Raw genomic sequence first — 16,364 nt, forward strand, 5'->3', positions numbered from 1 at the left:
CTGATATGTGTGTCATCTCCTCTGCTTTTGATGGTGATGGTGGTGGGTTTGGGGAGGCAACACACACTTCAGTGGCTGGAGAAGTGGACTCCAAATTCCCGACAGCTGCCATCTTTGGAACTACATATGGCATAACTGCAGCAAGGAGGAGATGCTGATTATTGAGTATGGCAGCAATATCCCTGTGGTAGGCAGCCATGTCTACCCCGAGGGAGTCCAGCTTGTTGTCATGCATGCAGCTGCACGATTAGGAGGGCAGGTGTTGTGGCAACTCCCTCACAGCAGTGGTGAGGTCCCTCACACACTGTTGGACTCCTTACAGTAGGGATTGCGTGACTTATATGGCTGCTGACTGTTCTGCGGACGTCATCATGCACATGCGCATCCCCTCATGGCTGTCTGCCATAGTTTGCACCCCCACCCGCACCTCCGTGGCCAGCTCCCGCTGTGCTCCCGCTACTGTCCTCTCAAAGGTGGCCCCTGTTTCATCAGAGTCCTCAGCTGTGTTTAAGCTGGCAGGTAATACTATTGGGGTGGTCCTCTGGGATGGCTGCTATATGTGTGCTCCTCCTTGCGACTAGAGGTGGTGTCTGGAGGGTTCCTGTGGGAGGCTGGCCTGGCTTATAGTGGGTACCTGATGGTACTTACACCTTGTGCCAGGTCCAGTTATCCCTTATTAGTAGATTAGTAGTGTTCTAGCAACTTAGGCGGATAGAGGTAGCTATAGCAGAGCAGCTTAGGCTGAACTAGGAGACATGCAAAGCTCCTACTATACCACTTATATAATATAGCACTATATCATAAGAAGCACAATACTCAGAGTTACTAAAAATAAAGGTACTTTATTTTAGTGACAATGTGCCAAAAATATCTCAGAGCATATACTCCCTTAGGAGGTAAGTTAAATACACAAAATATACACACAAACCAAAATCAGGTAAGTAAACAGTTAGAAACGTAGTGCAAACACTGTAGAATACAATAGGATGCAATAAGCCTAGGGGCAACACAAACCATATACTCTGAAAGTGGAATGCAAACCCTGAATGTCCCCCTAGGCTAGTGTAGTGTGTAGAGGGTTGCTGGGAGTGTAAGAAAACACTAAGGGTGTCCAAGATACCCCACCCCAAGACCCTGAAAAGTAGGAGCAAAGTGACACTACTTCCCCAGAAACACTCTAAAGGTGTGATAGGAGATTCTGCAAAGACCACACCAGACTGCAAAGCACTGAAGACGGATTCCTGGGCCTGAGGACCTGTAAAGGAAGGGGACCAACTCCAGGAGTCAAGAAAGTGTCCAGGGGGGGCAGGAGCCCACTAAACCCCAGATGAAGGTACAAAATGGCTGCCTCTGGATGGAAGAAGCTGAAGATTCTGCAACAACGAAAGGTGCCAGGAACTTTTCCTTTGTGCAGAAGATGTCTCACGGAGTGCTGGAGGATGCAGCATTGTTTATTTGGAGAAAGATCTCAAACAAGCCTTGCTAGCTGCAAAAGTGGTGGTTGAAGAAAAAGGGTGCTGCCTGGGCCCGAGAAGGACCAGGAGGTCACCAATTGGAAGAGGAAACAGAGGGACCCTCAACAATACAGAGAACCCATGCACAAGAAGGTAGCACCCGCAGAAGTACTTGAACACGGGTTCAAGAAAACTGAGCACGCTGGTCATCTCAACACTACAAAAGAGGGTCCCACAAAGCCGGTGGTCAACTCAGCGAGTTGAGCAATGCAGGACAGAGTGCTGGGGACCCGGGCAAGGCTGTGCATGAAGGATTCCTTGCAAAAGTGCACAGAAGCTCTAGCTGCTGCAGTTCACGCAGTACACAGGATTACTGTCTGGATAGGAGAGGAAAGGACTGACCTCCTCCAAATTTGGACAGTTGGACCATTGGACAGTCTGGGTCACTTGGGTCCACCACCTGTGTTCCAGGGGCCACGCTCGTCAGGGTGAGAGGGGTCCCAGAGTACTGGTGACTCTGAAGTGTGGTGCTTGCTGGAGCAGGAGGAAGATTCTGTCGACCCACAGGATATTTCTTCTTGGCTTCCAGTGCAGGGTGAAGGCAGACAGCCCCCAGAGCATACACCACCAGGAAACAGTTGAGAAAGCTGACAGGATTAGGCACTACAATGTCACTGGTAGTCTTCTTGCTACTTTGTTGCAGTTTTGCAGGTGTCCTGGAGCAGTCAGCCATCAAACCTTGGCAGAGGTTAAAGAGGGAGATGAAGAGGAACTCTGGTGAATTCTTGCACATCGTTATCTGAGGAAAAGCCAACTGGAGAGATCCTAAATAGCCCTCAGAGGAGGATTGGCCACCTCGTCAGGTAAGCACCTATCAGGAGGGGTCTCTGATGCCACCTGCTGGCACTGGCCACTCAGAGGCCTCCATTGTGCCCTCACACCTCTGGATTCAAGATGGCAGAGGTCTGGGACACACTGGAGGAGCTCTGGGCACCACCTCTGGGGTGGTGATTGACAGGGGAGTGGTCACTCCCCTTTCCTTTGTCCAGTTTTGCAGCAGGGATTGGGGGTTCCCTGAACCGGTGTAGACTGGCTTATGCAAAGAAGGCACCATCTGTGCCCTTCAAAGCATTTCCCAGAGGCTGGGGGAGGCTACTCCTCCCCAGCTCTTAACACCTATTTCCAAAGGGAGAGGGTATAACACCCTCTCTCAGAGGAAATTATTTGTTCTGCCTTCCTGGGACTGGGCTGCCCAGACCACAGGAGGGCAGAAGGCTGTCTGTGGTTTGGCAGCAGCGGGCTTGGCAGTACCCGGGTTGCATGGTGGAGCCCCAGGGATGCATGGGATTTGCACCCCAATACTAGATTTGGCATGGGGGGACAATTCCATGATCTTAGACATGTTACATGGCCATATTCGGAGTTACCATTGTGAAGCTACATATAGGTATTGACCTATATGTAATGCACACGTGTAATGGTGTCCCCGCACTCACAAAGTCTGGGGAAATTGCCCTGAACTATGTGGGGGCACCTTGGCTAGTACCAGGGTGCCCTCACACTTAGTAACTTGGAACCTAACCTTCACTAAGTGAGGGTTAGACATATAGGTGACTAATAAGTTACTTAAGTGCAGTGTAAAATGGCTGTAAAATAACGTGTGCGTTATTTCACTCAGGCTGCAGTGGCAGTCCTGTGTAAGATTTGTCTGAGCTCCCTATGGGTGGCAAAAGAAATGCTACAGCCTATTGGGATCTCCTGGAACCCCAATACCCTGGGTACCTAGGCACCATATACAAGGGAATTATAAGGGTGTTCCAGTGTGCCAATTAGAATTGGTGAAAATGGTCACTAGCATATAGTGACAATTGTAAAGGCAGAAAGAGCATAAGCACTGAGGTTCTGGTTAGCAGAGCCTCAGTGACACAGTTAGTCACTACACAGATACACACATTCAGGCCACAAACTATGAGCACTGGGGTCCTGGCTAGCAGGATCCCAGTGAGACAGGCAAAAACAAACTTCCATACATGTGAAAAATGGGGGTAACATGCCAGGCAAGATGGTACTTTCCTACATTTCCCAGGACATCTTGGAGGGTGTCCTGGCTGATGGTTGTCAGCTGGTCATCCAGGTCATCAGGGTAGTCCAGGAGAGACAGATCCACAGGAGAGCCATCGTCCTCTGCAATGGAATATTGTACAATTAGTGTGTCTGTGTGTCTGTGTTGTGCCAGCTGTGATGTGATGTCATTGACTTCCTATTGGTGGTACATTGTTATATTGGTTCCCATGCATTGTTCCTGTCATCAATGTTTGCGGTCTCTCAGCCCTACGCCCTACACCCCATCTGCATGTCACATGTAGTGTGGGCAGTTTGGGGAATTGTCTGCATCACATCTTCTAGGTGTGGGTTCTGTCCAAAATTGTGGCTTGCCACCTTCTAGTCCTAATCAACCCTCCCTCTGCTTCGATTAGCATGGTGAAGCTGTGCAATGATTGTTGGTGTGCTGCTGCCACATGCACCACACATAACAATATGGCCCTGTCCCAGTCTATCATTTTTCACATACACCTCTGCAGTTCTGAGACCTAGCACCATACCATGTATTGCATGTCCATGAAATGATACAGGGGTCACAATTGGTAGTTGATGTTTGCGTATGTGTGCTACATTGCATTGCACTGATGGGCCTGTCAGAGTTCCACTTCCTCCCCCTCAATGCTGTTTTCTTAGCACTATGACACCAGAGATTTTGGATGGTGGCATTGCAGCTATTGTGGCACAGGCATAGGGGTAAACCCAGTAATGAGCAGCATGGGTATGAGATTACTGCTGTGTACATCACAATGTATGTGACTCTGCCTGATGGTTATTGAGTCTATGTACATGAGTAGTTGACAGGAGTTGCACTTGGATAAGGATTGATGGGGATTGATCACATAGTCATACTGAACCCTCATTTTGAGTGTGTTTGTGCCATGGGCACCTAACTGGCATTTCCCAATTGACCAGCACACACAGCACAGGTAGTAATGGCAAGTGCTGTCAATGGTAAATTCCACTTGAGCCAATGGCCTGAGCATTGTCATCTAGTTTACATTCTGACAATACCAGCTGTTTTGTGACAGCAGACCAGTTTTACATTCTACCCTACCCTCCTGGTGTGCTTCAGCAGTTCCAGCATCCTTGACATGGCGGTGTACCCCCATGCAAAGGTTGTTGGTGTTGTGTTGTGCTGTGCCCCTGGATGCCCCTGCACAGCCCATGTGCCTGGCATGGGCAGTGCAGGGAGTCCCGTGCCGTGCCCCTTTGCCCTTTCCACTGCCTGATTTTCAGGGCTGACATGCATTGTGTAGTAGGTATGTGCCTCCCCCTTCTTGCACTTGACATTTAGGCATTTTGGTCTCCTATGCAACTTACCCTACATATGTCTTGTTTCCTGGTAGTCTGCGCTCTCCTGTCCTGTGATACCAATGATGATTTCCTCCGGGATGACGGCTGCAACCATCACCTCCATCTCGTCCAGGTCCTCTTGCTGTGCTGGACTCCCACCTCCGGTCTGCAGTGTTCCCTTTCTATTCCTTGCCATTTTCTCCTTTGTCCTGCGCTTGCAGTCCTGCCAGTGTTTCTTGCACTCCGTGACAGTTCTCCTGACCTCTGCCACAGTGTTAATCTTGTCCACAATCTATTGCCAAATTACCTCTCTCCTCCCAATTCGCAATTTAGAGGTGATGAAGAGTTGATGCTGGTTCTCAGTCACCTCTCTGACCAGGATTTCATGCTCCTCTGCGCTGAAGCGACACTTCATTTTCTTCTTGTCTCTCCCCTGGGTCTTGTCTGTGTCCTCCTGGCTGGTTCCTGGTTGTGTGGGGTCTCCCTGGTGTCTCTCCTGGCTTCTGGGATCCATTTTGGGGCTCTTTAACACTGTTTGCTGTGTTTAAGTCTCTTTTTGACGCTATTGCGGTGAAAAATCAAGCATATTCATTTTGCAACATTTTTCCATGTCGCAAACCGGATTAGAGTCATTTTTCCTGTGTTAATTTCATTTTGCCTTACGACAAGGCGCAATGGTTAGCGTTAGGAAAAATGACTCTAACCTGTTCTTAGCGCCACCCAGAATCAAAGTATAAATTTGACTCCTGGGTGGCGTTAAGAAATGACTCTAGCCAGCACAAAAATGTTGACGCAAAACTGTGTTAGCGCAGTTTTATGTCAAAAAGTATAAATCTGTCTTAATAAATCGTCTAAATGACGATCTGCACTGCACACAATAGTGTGAAATGTAACTTTCTGCTGACCTCACTTGCTGTCCTCCCCTTCCAAGCAACAAGTCGACAATCCTTAAAAAGTGTAGAGGTCCTGTTTAATACACTCAGTTATCTCTGCAACTCAAATAAATTACTAGTGTTTACAGTATACCCACTTGGCTTTAATAACTGTTGAATAAGGTGAGTGACGACCACATGACGTCTGATACTCACCTGCCCATTATAAATTCTGATTAATCTCCATTGCTGAGCTTTAAAGATGCGGATAACATTGTAAATGCTTCACAGTCTCTCCCATGTTGACACTGATTTTTGCTAAGAAATATTCATATATTCTGAATGTTGAACCTGCATAGAAAATGAATTAATATAGAAAATAATACGCAACTTTGAAAATGTGCCTATTTGAGTGGCCGTCAGCATCACAAAGTTTCCTTATTAACTGCCCATTAATATGAATGTTTATGTATTATGTATTTGCTTTATAAATTGTAGATCTTGAGTTAGCAAGGTCTTGGGCCTAGCTGCACAGCCTCATGTTAAGTTGCACTGCTTAATTAAATCACATAAAATGGCTGCGCAGAGAAATAGATTTGTAGTTTTCCACTGTGTTGACCAAATGCTAGTAAATGATTTTCTTTCCCATCAGAACTGCTTGCTAGAAAATGCTGTATTAGCTATTGATAAATTGTAGAGTTTTGTGTGTGTGAAAGCAATCCTACCTTTAACTTTATTGCTTAGACTTTGATGCTGAAGGCTGATCCTTAGACAATGCCTTACAAATGGTTCGGATAGCTTAGAGTCCCCTGTTCTGAACCATTTCCTTTCATGGTCCGAAGCTGATGCTGACCGAACAGATGTCCAATTGATGAAGACAGTCGCAGCTTGCTGATCCATGACGAGTAGAGGTACTAGCCAAATGTTATTGATGATTGTTGGACTTTTGCTTTTGCAGGGTCATCCCCAGACTTTTTTGCCTCCTGCCTCCTATATTTTTCTGACATGTTGCTGTTGGCTTTTCAACTCTGAGCACTTTACCACTGCTAACCAGTGCTAAAGTGCATATGCTCTCCTGTTTAAATTGTATGTAAGTGGTTTATCCATGATTGGCATATTTGATTTACTAGTAAATCCCTAGTAAGGTGCACTAGAGGTGCCAGGGCCTGTAAATCAAATGCTACTAGTGGGCCTGCAGCACTGGTTGTGCCACCCACATAAGTAGCTCTGTAATCATGTCTCAGACCTGCCACTGCAGTGTCTGTATGTGTATTTTTACACTGTAAATTCGACTTGGCAAGTGTACCCACTTGCCAGGCCTAAACCTTCCCTTTCCTTACATGTAAGGCACCCCTAAGGTAGGCCCTAGGTAGCCCCAAGGGCAGGGTGCAGTGTATGGATAAGGTAGGACATATAGTAATGTGGTTTATATGTCCTGACAGTGAAATACTGCCAATTTCGTTTTCACTGTTGCAAGGTCTGTCTCTCTCTCATAGGATAATATGGGGGCTACCTTTAAATATGATTAAAGTGTAGATTCCCCTAGAGAGTAGATGGACAGGTGGAGTTTGGGATCCCTGAACTCACAATTTAAAAATACATCTTTTAGTAAAGTTGATTTTGAGATTGTGCGTTTGAAAATGCCACTTTTAGAAAGTGAGCATTTTCTTGCTTAAACCATTCTGTGACTCTGCCTTGTTTGTGGATTCCCTGTCTGGGTCAGTTTGACAGTTGGGTTGTTTTTCACCTCACACCAGACAGTGACACAAAGGGAGCTGGGGTGTGATCTGCATTTCCTGATTAGCCATCTCTGCTAGGAGGGAGGGGTGGAGTGGTCACTCTCATCTGAAAGGACTGTGCCTGCCTCTGACAATGCTGTCTCCAGCCCCCTGGTGTGTGTCTGAGGCCTTGCCTGGGCAAGGCAGGATTTCACAAGAAGGTGTGAGTCCCCTTTGAAGGAAGGTGACTTCAAAGACTAAAATGGGTATAAGAAGGGCACCCAAACTTACAAACTTTAGAAACACTTCTGGAATCAAGGGGAACCTCTGCCTGGAGAAGAGCTGATCGCTGAGGAACAAGTGCTGCCCTGCCTGTGACTGTGCTTTGTGGAGCTTTCCTGCAGTGCTGCTTCTGCCAGAGTAAGAGGGCAAAGACTGGACTTTGTGTGCCTTCCATCTTGAAGAAGAAATCTCCAAGGGCTTGATGTAGAGCTTGCCTCCTGTTATTGAAGTCTCAGGGATAGCAAAGACTTCTTCCTGCCAGCACCTGGAGTCTCTGGAGAGACCCCTACTCTGCTCTGTGGTGCCCTTCCAGTTCCTGGGACCCTGAAAGGAGAGGCTGGCAGCCTAAGGACAAAAATACACGCACCGAGCACCGTGCGGAGAAAAGATCGACGCGAATCCGATCGCGGCTGAGAAAACGACGCGACGCCGGCTCCGCAGCTGAGAAACGACGCCGCTGGAAACGCGACCGGAGAATCGACGCCCGGAGCAGGAGAAACGACGCGCAGCATCGCTGACGAAGGCTGAGAGATCGCAACCAGCGCCGCGGGACTTCGGACCGTCGCGTGGCTGGCTTTTTCGACGCGCCTCGCCGAGCCGAGCGGTTTTCGACGCATATACCCGTGCCGGGTTATTTTCGACGCACACCGCCCGTGCGGGGTTATTTTTGCCGCAAACCAGGTACATTTTCACGCTAGCAGCGCTAGTGTGGTGTTACAACTACCTAAAGACTCTTTTTATTTTAAACCTTTAAAAAATCATAACTTGACTTGTGTATGTTGGATTTTTGTCGTTTTGGTCTTGTTTTGTCTAGATAAATATTTCCTATTTTTCTAAACTGGTGTTGTGTCATTTTGTAGTGTTTTCATTAAGTTACTGTGTGTGTTGGTACAAATACTTTACGCCCAGCACTCTGAGGTTAAGCCTACTGCTCTGCCAAGCTACCAAGGGGGTAAGCAGGGGTTAGCTGAGGGTGATTCTCTTTTATCCTAACTAGAGTGAGGGTCCTTGCTTGAACAGGGGGTAACCTGACTGTCAACCAAAGACCCCATTTCTAACATTGGTGACCAGCGGTCGGGATTGGACTTGTATTTGTACTTGACATACAGTAATTAAGTGTACACTACTGTTTTGATCTCAGACCACTACGTGACCACATACTACTTGTCTTGTGATTCTGCTTTTTGTTCTCTGATGTCCTCCTGGAAGTATTGATGATATTTTTGGACTTTGTTTTTTGGTTGTGAAGCCTTTGCAGAAATGGAAGTCAATTTCTGGCACCTATCTATGTATAAAAAGTGGCAGCTTAAAGCATTCTGCATGGAAAGGGGACTGGCTGTGAACAAGGAATCCAGAAGGGAGGATCTTGAGTCAGCCCTGCTTCAGGATGAATTGAAACGTTGTCAGGCAACACCACCAAATGAGTCTGAGGAGGATAACTACTCTGAGGAGGAGGATTACTCCAAAGAGGAGGGCAGTGGCCCTGAGGAGGGAACAGAAAGAGAGGATAGGCTCCTAGCTCGAATCCGGAGTCTGGAAGAGTTTAAGAGGGCCGAGGAGAAGAGAGCCTTAGCCCTGGCAGAAAGGAGGAGGGACTTAGAGATTAAAAAAATGATTTATGCTTACGAGCTTAAATTGAAAGAGCTGGAAGTCATGAGGGCTGAGTCCAGCTGGAATGGTGGCAGCAACAATTGTATATCCAGTGATGCTGCAGAAGTGCACATGCCCAGAGAGGTGGTGCCCTACTTGAAGGAGGGAGTTAACACACGCCAGGAGGTTCAGGGGTATGAGGTAGCTCCAGTGATGCACAGGGTCTCTGAGGTAGATTGGGGAACTGGCATGAGGAGTCATATTCCTACTGGTGGGAGGGACACTCTACTGACTCTAGGTGAGAGTGACAGGGAGAGGGGTTCCCCCCAAGTAGAAGTCCTGGTTATGGAGTGTGAAGACATCCCAGAAGAGTGTGGGTTGAGTGTCAGGGACAGTCAGGTACTGTCTCACCAGTCTCAGGAGGGTGATGTGGGGTGCTTTGTCAAAGCAGAGTCACTGGATGGTTGGGTGAAGGGTACTTTGGTTAATTCATGTGAGGGGCTGAGTGATGTAATTGCTGGAGAGCATATGTCTAGTCCTTATTTTCCAGAGCTATGCCAACACCAGGTGGAGTGTGAGTTCTCTGACCCCAGGGAGCTTACAATGGAGGCAGACTTCTGGGTGAGTACCAGAGAGTCTGAAGAGGCATTTGGGGGTGCTCCTGAGAGGAGTGGTCTAGGTAGTTCCCAACCAGGTGAGGTAGGGAAGGATTGTAGTGTCCCAGGTAGGTCCCAGTGTAGTGGGATGGGTGAGGGACCCCATGTCCAGTCTCAGAGGAGAGGGAATGGGGATGGGTTGAGGCCCAAGGTGCCCGAGATCCGGTCCCAGGTCCTGGAGGGTTCCCTGCGGGAACCCCAGGAGGGGAGCCTAGCCTGTACCATAGGGCCATCTGTTGAGGGAGACCCCACAGTGTCAGGAGAACTTGGGGGGGCGGCTGTAGCCAGCGTCCCACCAGTTCTGGTGTCTGGCAGTACCACTCCTAGTGAGGGGTTGCAGAAGTCCAGACAGAGGGTTGAGAGGGGGTTGCGGACCCCAGTGGAGAACCTGGAGGGTCAGGGGTCAGCTCTGAGTGCAGAGCCCCCCAGGAATGACCTTGGTGAGACCATTTCTGGGCTGGGGGGAATCCAGACTCTGTCAGATGGGCAGAGGTCAGGAGACCTGCGCCAGCCAGACTCTTGTATGGCCCTTGGGGAAAGTGTTTCCCTTGTGGGGGGTAGGTGTGCCCCCCAGGAAGTCCTGGTGCGCCAGGCAATGATTCAACCGCAGGATGGTGACTCTGGGTTGAATGATCAGGTTCAGGGGGTAAACTCTGACCTGATGGGGGGTAAATGTGCTCCCAAGGAAGTCCTGGTGTGCCAGGCAGTGGTTCAACCGCAGGGTGGTGACCCTGGGTTGGATGACCAGGTTCAGAGGGTAAACTCTGACCTGGTAGGGGGTAGGTATGCCCCCCAAGAAGTCCTGGTTTGCCAGGCAGTGATCCAGTCTGTGGGTACAGACCCTGGATTGGGAGGCCAGGTTAAGGGTGTCCCCCCTGACCTGGAGGAAGGGGCTACTGCTAACAGTGCCCCTACCATGTTGTCTTCTGGGGGGGCCGCTCCTAGTTGGGTGGTTCAGGACCCCAGAAGAGAGGGCAGGGGGAGGGAAGCCTCACCCCTGGCCCTGGTCCAACCTGAAGGTACAGACCCCAGGTTGGAGGATCAGTTGCAGGTTAACATCCCTGCACTGATGGAAGCATTGTGCAGGACTGCTTCTACAAGCACCCTGACAGTTTTTGACTCTGGGGGTGCCGCTTCTGCAGGGAGGGTACAGAGCCCCAGAGGGGAGGACCAGGGTCAGGTTAACATCCCTGACCTGGTGGAAGAGAGAGTGGTCAAAGGGTGCCAGGCACCTGGGGCTACCACCCCCCACTCTCCACAGTCACAGTGGTTAGAGAGGCCTGAGGTCGGGCTCTCATCCCTGACAGTTGTCTGGGGCCACTGTGGCTTGCTGTCCTGGTGGACAGAGTTGCCCCTGGGGGGGGAAGGACGAGAGTCACACCCCAGGGGTGGAGTGGGCAACACCATTGTGTTGGCCCTGGTGGTACTATCTGCCCATTGCAATACATCTGTGAGCAAAGTAAAGTTAGGTGTTGCACAGATGGTGTCTGTAGATGTGGAGAAGGGTTCCCCATGGGTTAGCTTAGTGGGCCCTGAGAGTATGGACAGAGGGATCCAACTGGAGTCAGGAAGGCGTAGAACTGGAGCATGCCCCTGCTGTTGTGGGCCTGGGTCCCTGTTCTATCGCCCCAATCAGGGAAGTACATCAAGGTATTGATTGTTCTCCCCTGGCTTTAGGCTGGTAGGGGGTCGTGTTGGACTTTTGCTTTTGCAGGGTCATCCCCAGACTTTTTTGCCTCCTGCCTCCTATATTTTTCTGACATGTTGCTGTTGGCTTTTCAACTCTGAGCACTTTACCACTGCTAACCAGTGCTAAAGTGCATATGCTCTCCTGTTTAAATTGTATGTAAGTGGTTTATCCATGATTGGCATATTTGATTTACTAGTAAATCCCTAGTAAGGTGCACTAGAGGTGCCAGGGCCTGTAAATCAAATGCTACTAGTGGGCCTGCAGCACTGGTTGTGCCACCCACATAAGTAGCTCTGTAATCATGTCTCAGACCTGCCACTGCAGTGTCTGTATGTGTATTTTTACACTGTAAATTCGACTTGGCAAGTGTACCCACTTGCCAGGCCTAAACCTTCCCTTTCCTTACATGTAAGGCACCCCTAAGGTAGGCCCTAGGTAGCCCCAAGGGCAGGGTGCAGTGTATGGATAAGGTAGGACATATAGTAATGTGGTTTATATGTCCTGACAGTGAAATACTGCCAATTTCGTTTTCACTGTTGCAAGGTCTGTCTCTCTCTCATAGGATAATATGGGGGCTACCTTTAAATATGATTAAAGTGTAGATTCCCCTAGAGAGTAGATGGACAGGTGGAGTTTGGGATCCCTGAACTCACAATTTAAAAATACATCTTTTAGTAAAGTTGATTTTGAGATTGTGCGTTTGAAAATGCCACTTTTAGAAAGTGAGCATTTTCTTGCTTAAACCATTCTGTGACTCTGCCTTGTTTGTGGATTCCCTGTCTGGGTCAGTTTGACAGTTGGGTTGTTTTTCACCTCACACCAGACAGTGACACAAAGGGAGCTGGGGTGTGATCTGCATTTCCTGATTAGCCATCTCTGCTAGGAGGGAGGGGTGGAGTGGTCACTCTCATCTGAAAGGACTGTGCCTGCCTCTGACAATGCTGTCTCCAGCCCCCTGGTGTGTGTCTGAGGCCTTGCCTGGGCAAGGCAGGATTTCACAAGAAGGTGTGAGTCCCCTTTGAAGGAAGGTGACTTCAAAGACTAAAATGGGTATAAGAAGGGCACCCAAACTTACAAACTTTAGAAACACTTCTGGAATCAAGGGGAACCTCTGCCTGGAGAAGAGCTGATCGCTGAGGAACAAGTGCTGCCCTGCCTGTGACTGTGCTTTGTGGAGCTTTCCTGCAGTGCTGCTTCTGCCAGAGTAAGAGGGCAAAGACTGGACTTTGTGTGCCTTCCATCTTGAAGAAGAAATCTCCAAGGGCTTGATGTAGAGCTTGCCTCCTGTTATTGAAGTCTCAGGGATAGCAAAGACTTCTTCCTGCCAGCACCTGGAGTCTCTGGAGAGACCCCTACTCTGCTCTGTGGTGCCCTTCCAGTTCCTGGGACCCTGAAAGGAGAGGCTGGCAGCCTAAGGACAAAAATACACGCACCGAGCACCGTGCGGAGAAAAGATCGACGCAAATCCGATCGCGGCTGAGAAAACGACGCGACGCCGGCTCCGCAGCTGAGAAACGACGCCGCTGGAAACGCGACCGGAGAATCGACGCCCGGAGCAGGAGAAACGACGCGCAGCATCGCTGACGAAGGCTGAGAGATCGCAACCAGCGCCGCGGGACTTCGGACCGTCGCGTGGCTGGCTTTTTCGACGCGCCTCGCCGAGCCGAGCTGTTTTCGACGCATATACCCGTGCCGGGTTATTTTCGACGCACACCGCCCGTGCGGGGTTATTTTTGCCGCAAACCAGGTACATTTTCACGCTAGCAGCGCTAGTGTGGTGTTACAACTACCTAAAGACTCTTTTTATTTTAAACCTTTAAAAAATCATAACTTGACTTGTGTATGTTGGATTTTTGTCGTTTTGGTCTTGTTTTGTCTAGATAAATATTTCCTATTTTTCTAAACTGGTGTTGTGTCATTTTGTAGTGTTTTCATTAAGTTACTGTGTGTGTTGGTACAAATACTTTACGCCCAGCACTCTGAGGTTAAGCCTACTGCTCTGCCAAGCTACCAAGGGGGTAAGCAGGGGTTAGCTGAGGGTTATTCTCTTTTATCCTAACTAGAGTGAGGGTCCTTGCTTGAACAGGGGGTAACCTGACTGTCAACCAAAGACCCCATTTCTAACAATGATGAAATTTGTCTTTTGTTTCTTGGTACCAACCTCACATTTTGATACAGCCATAGCTAGATGTTTTTCCAAATTTGTGTTGACTAAATTGTTTTGCATCAAGTCCAAACTTGCTGTTCTAATCAGAAGGTTAGTTAGAAGACTCACAGGAGATGTTTGCTAATTATTAGCAACAGTTGATGTCTGTTCTTTGCTGTATCTAAATGTATGCTATTTCTATTGTACAGTTATTCCTGCTATTGATTTGTACTGCCATTTTAGAGTGTGTAACCATACATGCTTTGATTAAATCGAGATTATTTCGAAGATTTGGTCAAGCAGTATTGTTTCTGTATGTTTATCATTTGATTTTGAGACTAAGGCCTTCATTACAACCTTGGCGGTAAATGCCGCCTACCGCCGTGCTGATGGGCGCCAACATACCGTGACTGCGGTGGTATACCGCTACGGGTATTATGACCCACACAGAGAAATCCTCCACTATACAGACACCCACACAAGTCCGCCAGCCCAAAGATCAGTAATAAAATGGCGGTACCAAAACCCACACCGTTACGCCAACAGAAATAAGCCCACAGTATCAGGACCCACGAATCACCGCGGCGGTCTTTCAACCGCGGTAAACCATTGGAGGTACACACCGCCGCGCTCAACATACACATACACTAAGAAAACTACACCACATTGGACAATTCAAAATACACATACCTGACACACATACACACACCACACCCATACAACCAATCCAATTTAAAACACACACCCACATTACCCACAACCCTTTCAACAAAAAAAAAAGATTGCTAACTGAGAGAGAGACAAGCCAGGAGCACCCACTCAATCTGAGCTACAGAACATCATCACCCATACACCATCCATGCACCTCACAACACACACCCCAACACATCACTCCACACACCCTCACACATACCACTCACAACGCATCCATGGCATCCCAAAGACACCCCAGGTTGGGAGCTAAGGGTCATGGTGGAGGAAATCTTCCTGGTAGAGCCACAGCTATTTGGATCACAGGTGCACCAGACGTCCATTGCTAGGAAGATGGCGCTTTGGCGGAGAGTCGTGTACAGGGTCAACGCTGTGGGACAGCACCCCAGAACAAGGAATGACATCAGGAAGAGGTAGAACGACCTATGGGGGAAAGTGCATTCCGTGGTTGCAAGACACCAGGTAGCCGTACAGAGGACTGGCGGTGGACCCCCACCTCCTTCCCCACAACTAACAACATGGGAGGAGCAAGTCTTGGCAAAAATGCATCCTGAGTGCCTCGCAGGAGTAGCAGGAGGACTGGACTCTGGTAAGTCAAATATTTACTGTTATATCCCCCACCCTACCTGTATGCCATCACAAACTCCCACCCCTACCCTCACCGCTATCACTCCACCACCTCACATATACCCCACTATCACAACCCACCCATCCCAAAACCAAGCCCTGCATGCCACACCAATGCATGGAAACCCTTCAAAGACCTGCATGGACACCCATCACTAAAGCATGCACATTAGAGAGAATCACCTAGCCCACAAAATCACTACTCACACATGGCAAAGCTGACAAGGCAATCACAAACATACAAGGAAACACACCCATGCACAAGATGGCGCATGCAGATGTAATAACACTGCATTTACATCCCCAAAGGACCCCCACTCAACGTCACTGGAGAGGAGGTGCCACCAACATCCAGCCCCCCCAGAAGAGGCCCACAGTGATGACAGCAGCTCTGCAAGCCTGGATCACGATGATCACCCTGGCCATCAGGGACCTCTGGACAGTCGGTTACCCTGCTACAGTCCCATACCACCACAGAGCCTCCACCCTCAGGAAACACCAGCACAGCACCCACCCAGCGGGCCCATACCTCTGTCCCCAGGACATGTCAATCAGCAGTGTGTCCACCACTACAGGGACCCCAGGCAACCCCACAAACACAGGATGATCAGGGACCTGGGGTCAGTGGCAGTGGGCACACGGTTCAGGGGACAGAGGCACAGGAAAACAGGGACACTGGGAGGACTGCTGTGCGACAGGGGGAGGACAGGCCCAGGGAACCCACTCTTCACGAGGCACTTGCAGGGATCCTGGGAGCATACCAACATTCCCAGGAGACCTTGGGCCAGATACTGTACAAGTTGCAGGAAACCCAGCAGATGCAGGAGGTACAGTACCTGGGGATCAGGGAGAACCTCAAACACATCCACACCATCCTGGTCACCATTGCAGGGGTGCTGGCTGACATGGCCTACACCATGAAGGAGGCAGTGGCACACCAACGGGCCCCTGATACCAGCCACACCGTTGAACAGCCCTCCACCTCCGCCGGCGCTAGTAGACAGGAGGCCCTGCCACAGGACCAACAGGCCACCAGCACCCCACCCCCTGAAGAAGGAGAACCACCCTGCAAATGGTCCCTGCAATCCAGCCAGAAGCCAGAGAGCATTGCCAAGACCCCCCCCCCCCCCAGGAAATAAGACTCGCCTGATTGTCACCCTTCTGTCCCACTCTGTTACCCTGTTCACCTTCAACTGCTATTGCTCCCCTTCTTATGCCCCAT

The sequence above is a fragment of the Pleurodeles waltl genome, chromosome 3_1 (genome assembly GCF_031143425.1).
Source record: "Pleurodeles waltl isolate 20211129_DDA chromosome 3_1, aPleWal1.hap1.20221129, whole genome shotgun sequence".
Classification (NCBI taxonomy): domain Eukaryota; kingdom Metazoa; phylum Chordata; class Amphibia; order Caudata; family Salamandridae; genus Pleurodeles; species Pleurodeles waltl.